We start from the raw sequence: 6,647 nt of genomic DNA, 5'->3' as shown, positions 1-6,647 counted from the left end.
TCTGTATGTTCAAAATACGTTTAAACCATAACAAACACAACCTGAACTAAACACAGTAACACTACTCTGTTCTGAAGTATTTAGGGTTGTTTCAAAATTGTATAGCATATTTCAAACTGTACTTTAAAACATTAGTAGGATTGTCTATAAAAGTCCATATGCACATCACTAAAATTGCGCTGGTATAGCTCAGTGGTTACTTCGACTAGTATCAATTCTTTCAGAATTCGCAACTTCTCTCTCCCATTCCGGGATCAAACCACGGGCGATGTCCAGTGTTTTTTTTTATTCAGAAAGTTTTGTTTTTTTCAAATATTTGGATGGCAAATGTTTGTTGATTATTTCTTTGTTTCTTCCATTGCACAAAGAGAGCACGTCAAATTCCTCGTGAGCCACAAGACATTAAAGCCTTTACATAAAGGTGATTCAGCAGTGACTCCTACCGGTTGATATATGAACTACATCAATGTCCACCTTTACTTGTCAGACAAGGGCGGGTGAGGGCCGACATCCGGGCAACTGAGCTACATACGGGTTCTTCGAGCCATAGCAACCAGACTGGCGTTGAAAACAAACCGTTGCCATTACTCTTTAACCTGTCGACCTACGCTGGTTAAACCCGTCATCCTGCCTCCAAAATGCCGAAAAACTGTGTTGTTTTTGGTTGTGCTAACCACAACTGGAAACAGGGAAAACAAAGGTTGTATTTTGTTCTGCCAAAGCGTGATAAAAGCCCACAGAGACGAGACAAATGGCTCGCAGCCGAAGTCGGGGCCGGTGGCAACAAGAGCCGCCTCACGCTGTCTATGTCGGTGGCGGTCGAGTTCCGCGACTACTTGGGGGACTTCATCGAACACTACGACCAGTTGGGTCCCAACAACCCGGGCATGGTGCAGGATGAGCCGCGGCGGGCCCTGAAAAGCGAGTTCCTAGTGCGGGAGAATCGGAAGTACTACAAGGACCTGAAAGAGAACCAGCGGGGACGGTTCTTGAGGATCCGGCAGACCGTGAACAGGGGGCCCGGCTTGGGGTCAGACCATCGCGCTCCCGGCGCAGGGACTTATCGAGTTCCGCGACGCTTTGGCCAAACTTATTGACGATTACGGCGTGGACGAGGAGCCCGCGGAGCTGCCGGAGGGCTCGTCGATGACTGTGGACAACAAGCGCTTCTTCTTCGACGTGGGCTCCAACAAGTACGGCGTGTTCACACAAAGTTGTTGATAACTTCCGCGTCTCTTTCTTAGTAGCGCGCAGGCTAAGCTAACTAGCAAGCTAAGCTAACTAGCAAGCTAAGCTAAGCCTGAGAAGCTTTAAAGTTCACTGAGACGAGTCTGACGCAAATAATACATTTTCGTTTTTTCACACGATATGCGAATAAGTAAAAATGCGTAAATGAAGGATTTAGCGCCGACTTCCAAGCCACAACGCTCGTTAAATGCTTTTTCTGTCAATGCTGTGTTCGCTGTGAGCTGGTTTGTTTTCAACGAATTCCCGGTTGCTAGGGGATTGGTAGGCGAAAGTGACGTAGGTCCGCCCTCACCCATAGGATACTGCACTAAAGCTGTTGATGATTTGATACCACGTAAGGTGAGGTTAGCTTCGGTTTAGCGACTTTATTACCTTATGGAAACTTGTTTTGCAGCCAGCAAGATCAGGACATCCATTTGTACAGGAAACAGGGCCAAACATTTGGGGAATGTACAGTAATACAGACACTATCAAAAAGTGTTTCTGCATCGATGAAGTAAAAATAATACAAATTAATATTTATTTTGTTTGTATATTCATCTACTAAAGAGCGTATGTTAACTATTGCAATAAATATACTTTTATTTACTGTACTTTTTGAGACCTCTGACGTCATACAGCTGCGTAGTTATAAGAACCAGTTGAAGGCGTGTTTGTTACACTGGTTTAGCTCAGTGGTTACTTCCTGCATCAACGCTGTCTGACTCTGAACAAAGATCTGGCCACGGGCGCCGTCCAGTGTTTTGCATTTCGTTATATTAAGCTTTTTTTTTTTTTTTTTTTTACACAATTCAGTCATTATTGTGCATTTGATAAAAACGTATAGTAGGAATATACTGTAGACAAACCAGAAACCAGCTGTTGTCTCTGACAGAAAACATAATTTAAGTTAATTGTATCTCCGATTAAACCAATTAGTTTGATCTATGGCTGCACGGTAGCCTTAACTTTAAAATATATATATATATATATGAGGAATTTGTGGGAATCTGAAGTTCTGTTCCATTCATTACTGAGTCAACAGTAAATTATATAAATGGCATCATTAATAGATATTAAAGATACCAGAGCATTGTCGGTACCAAATTAATACCAGCGCGTCAAGATCATCATTTTTCTGTATGTTTATTTTCACAAACATCTGAGTAGGGTTTGAGTTTCTGTGCACACTCTTCAAATATATTGTAAATAAAATTATTAATTTATTATTGTCAAAGGATTTGTCTTTTTGCTTTTGTGTAGTTATTTTGTACTGCTGACTTTATTTTTGCCCAAACAATAACAAATAATTGTGTTATATTGATATTGTTAGATGTTTCATATTGTTGTATTAAATTTTGATCACAAATATGTATAGTGATACAAATAAGAAGTATTGGTATCTGTAATACTGGCCCTGCATTCATGGCCCTAACAACCAGTATTAAAAAAAACAAAAACGTAAAGCCTTGTCAAGCTAATTACTGTCGATACTAGTCATGATTAGTTAACTTTTAATGCTAATGAATATCGGCTCCAAATATCGGATATGTGCCTCTTTGACTACTAATAATTGGTCTCGGTATCGGCCAGGAAATAAAAATGTATCTGTTGATTTCTACTTGTCTGCCGATGTCTACAGTTGTTTGGCCCCGCTATGGACTGGATTCTCACACTATTAGGGGGTGTGTGTAGGGGACCACATTTGCGGTCCCCTCTAAGTTTTCTCATTGTGTCCCATTGGGTTGAGTTTTTTCTTAAACTGATGTGGGATCTGATGTCATTGTGGCTTGTGCAGCCCTTTGAGACACTCATGATGTAATAAACTTTGATTGATTGATACTTTGTATGTGCCTTATTACTCATTCCATACCCTGCAGGATTTCAGTCCGGTCCTCTAGAGATGGTGCAATTAGTGCTTCATTTCATCTCGCAAGGTTTTACAACCTTTTGTACACTTCATTATATAGCACCTTTACAAGTCATTTTGTGTTTTTTATTTTTCATTTTCATATATGGAAAAAAAAAACACTTCACTTCTGAAACAATCTTTAGAAATATGAAGAGAAAACAACTTAGTACTGTATACCCATTTACAAGTTAATGACATTTGATTGACGTGTACATTGTAATAACGGCTTCAAAACAGGACTCTGGCACAATATAGTCAAAGCACAGGATACACCACAATCGTATCTAGTGAAGTCATGTCCTCGCCTTTAAATGGACCACACCAAGTACACAAAATGTGTAGTTGGAGTGGAAACACCCAACAACTTGCTCGACGTCCATCGTGACGTGAGATAGCTGCCTTGTTTCTCCACATCCTTTGTATTGAGTTGGCTGCACCACCTGTTAAATGCAGACATTTTCAGTGTGACAGCTAGTAGGACAACACTTTCTTTTATGTCCAATTTTCCATCAGCCTATGCTAAGTCTTCAGTCTTCAAGCCACATGTTTCAGTGATCTGCTTATCAGCTCTTCCTTTCACTTTCTATTCTCCTCCTGCAAGCAGGTCATGTTGTCCATTGTGTCACCATCATCTTCCTGACAGGTCTGCTGCTCCATCTGATGATTCTGCTCTCATGGCAGCTGCAGATGTAGTGTTGTTTGATAAGGATAAGAGCAATAATGATGTATTATTTTATTTATGTTATTGTTGAACACAAAAAAATCATGCTTTAAAAAATTATTTAAAAAAAGACAAGTATGATTTTGACAATAGAATAGAATAGAATAGAAAGTACTTTATTGATCCCTGGGGGAAATTCAGCACCACAGTTCGCTCACAATAGACAATAATACATATAAATAAATAAATAAATAATATAATATATATATAAATAACATAAATATATTGTACATATACTCTACATTTAAGTGCAGTCAAGAAACATATGCATTATACAGTCTGATGGCTATCGTTATGAAGGACCTCCTGTGTCGTTCCGTGTTGCATTTTGGGAGTCTGAGCCTTCCACTGAACGTGCTCATTCTTTCTGCAAGGTCCGAATGTAGTGGGTGGGAGGTGTTGTCCATAATGGCTAGGAGTTTTGCTAGACTTCTCCTCTCTGACACCACCGCCAGAGAGTCTAGCTCCACTCCCACCACGTTACTGGCCTTCTCAACCAACTTGTCCAGTCTGTTTGCGTCCCTCGCTCTCAGCCCGCTGCCCCAGCAGGCCACGGCGTACAAGAAGGCGCCCGCCAACACCGACTCGTAGAACATCTTCAACATCTTTGTGCAGACGTTGAAGGATCCTAGTCTCCTGAGGAAGTAGAGGCGGCTCTGTCCCTTCTTGTAGAGTGCCTCAGCGTGTTTTGACCCATTCAGCTTGTTGTCCATGTGTACACCGAGGTATTTATGATCCTCAACCATGTCCACATCGACCCCCCTGATGGAAACAGGGGTCGCCGGAGAACTCCTCCTCCTTCCCAGGTCCACAACCAGCTCCTTGGTCTTCGTCACATTAAGCTGGAGGTGGTTGTAGTGGGAAAGTCAGAGTCTTAAACAGGAACAATAGAGAGTTGGTTATAAGAGTTTATTTACCCAATCAGATGGTACACAGTTGGATTGGAAAGACATGTGTTTACACAGACAGTATCTCATGAGACGAAAGATGGTGCACCCTCAAAGGAATTAGAAAGAATGCACACCCGTATCGGTCCACAGCATTAATTTATAACCTTCCTGTGGTCTGAGTCTAACAAAACAACAACTTATGCAACTGTCCAAAGTTCAAATATCACCCCACCACATAACTAGTTCTGTCAGGGTGACCTGACCCCTTATGTGTCACGTCCTTCCCAATGCATTCAGTTGAGGGGTAACCCTAGGGCAAATTTTCTACTACATGGTTCTTTCCACACCATGTGACAAAGTCCTCCACCAGTGCCCTATATTCCTCATCATCACCATCCTCAATACACCCCACTATCGCAGAGTCATCAGAAAACTTCTGAAGGTGGCAGGACTCTGAGTGATAATGAAAATTGGTGGTGTAGATGGTGAAGAGGAAGGGGGAGAGGACTGTGCCCTGCGGGGCCCCGGTGTTGCTGACCAGCCTGTCAGACACACAGTCCTGTGTAGCAAAAACAAAAAAGCATGACTTGAAAATAGGAATCAATGAAAGAGGAAATAATAAGCAACACATATACTTCAGTCATTGTTGTCAGGGCTGTTGGTTCATTCACTAGTCCTACATATGCAATTTTTTTGCATGTGCGAGCTTGTTCTGGTCTCTTCATCCTCACATTTAACCGTATAAACCTCTGTGTTTGCATCTCTATCTATCTATCTATCTATCTATCTAGTATTTCGTAAGCTAGTTCGCCTGTAAATGCAAAGAACCTAACATAAATTCAAAGTTACGTGCAACTGCTCATTTAATTACTCATATTTAAGTGTGTAGTGGTTAACCTGTGTCTAGTTGAGCTACCAGCACAACTAGTTAATTAATTAGTTAATTAATTCAGGGCTGGCAAGTTTCAGGAAATGACCAGAGGGAAACTTTCGTGTCATGATGCGTTCACATTTTTTGGGGGCCTTTTTCAACATTTATTTGGCCTGTTTTAAAGTACCAGTAAAGTAGAAAAACAAGGCGCCTCTTTATTTAAGCTATTTATGACACTGAAAGACTTACAAAGTTTGCGAGTAAACAGATATTATCAAAATAGTATTGATCTCACAGAGATTCCTGAGCCATTTTGAAAGATAATGAGCTAGCCAGACATGTCATCGCGTGATGTAGAGGTAGGAACCGCAGATCCCTTCATCACAAACAACAATGCAAATCATGCAGACTTTGTGAGAGCCAACAACGCTTACTTTGGGAAGAATTTTGATCCATAAACTCATGATGTCGATCCTAAATATAAGGAGGATGAGCTACACGTTTTAGAAGCTCTGCTAAACAGATCCAGATTTAGTGAAACACTAAGCATCATCTAGCAGTATTGCTAAGTGCCAAACAAGGAATACGGAATCAGAATCAGAAATACTTTATTAATCCCCGAAGGGAAATTACAATTTTCAGCACAATCCCATTCAAGGTCAGACAAACATTACAGGGAGACAGAAGGATCGCTGATGGGTCTGCCAACTTCCGGCGCCCCTTACAAAAAAGGTGAGATACAGGTAAACAATGGGGGGTGATAAACAATGGGGGGGTGGGGGCAACTACAAACTACAAACATAATAAAACGATACCTTACTGTACAATGTCTGCTCTTACTGCGATGAGGACTGATAAGATGTCCATATCTTTCCATTTATATGACAAATTAATAGGGTTGGGTATCGAGTATCGATTGGAACCGGGACTAACTTTCCGATTCTCCCGGTATCGTTCAAAAGTTTCAATTTCGATTCCTATTTTCGATACCCAGTCCGCCGACCGGAGAAAAAAAAAAAAAAAAGT

General features: G+C 41.1%; 1 pseudogene; it reads left to right on the top strand.

Moving 5' to 3' along the window:
• Positions 1–603: 603 nt before the first annotated feature.
• Positions 604–2,038, top strand: LOC133663864 (transcriptional activator protein Pur-alpha-like; annotated as a pseudogene).
• The last annotated feature ends 4,609 nt before the right edge of the window (positions 2,039–6,647 follow it).

This window comes from Entelurus aequoreus, linkage group LG13 (assembly GCF_033978785.1).
Source record: "Entelurus aequoreus isolate RoL-2023_Sb linkage group LG13, RoL_Eaeq_v1.1, whole genome shotgun sequence".
Taxonomy (NCBI): Eukaryota; Metazoa; Chordata; class Actinopteri; order Syngnathiformes; family Syngnathidae; genus Entelurus; species Entelurus aequoreus.
The sequence above is the reverse complement of the archived record's forward strand: the minus strand, read 5'-3'. Positions and strand labels throughout refer to the sequence as shown.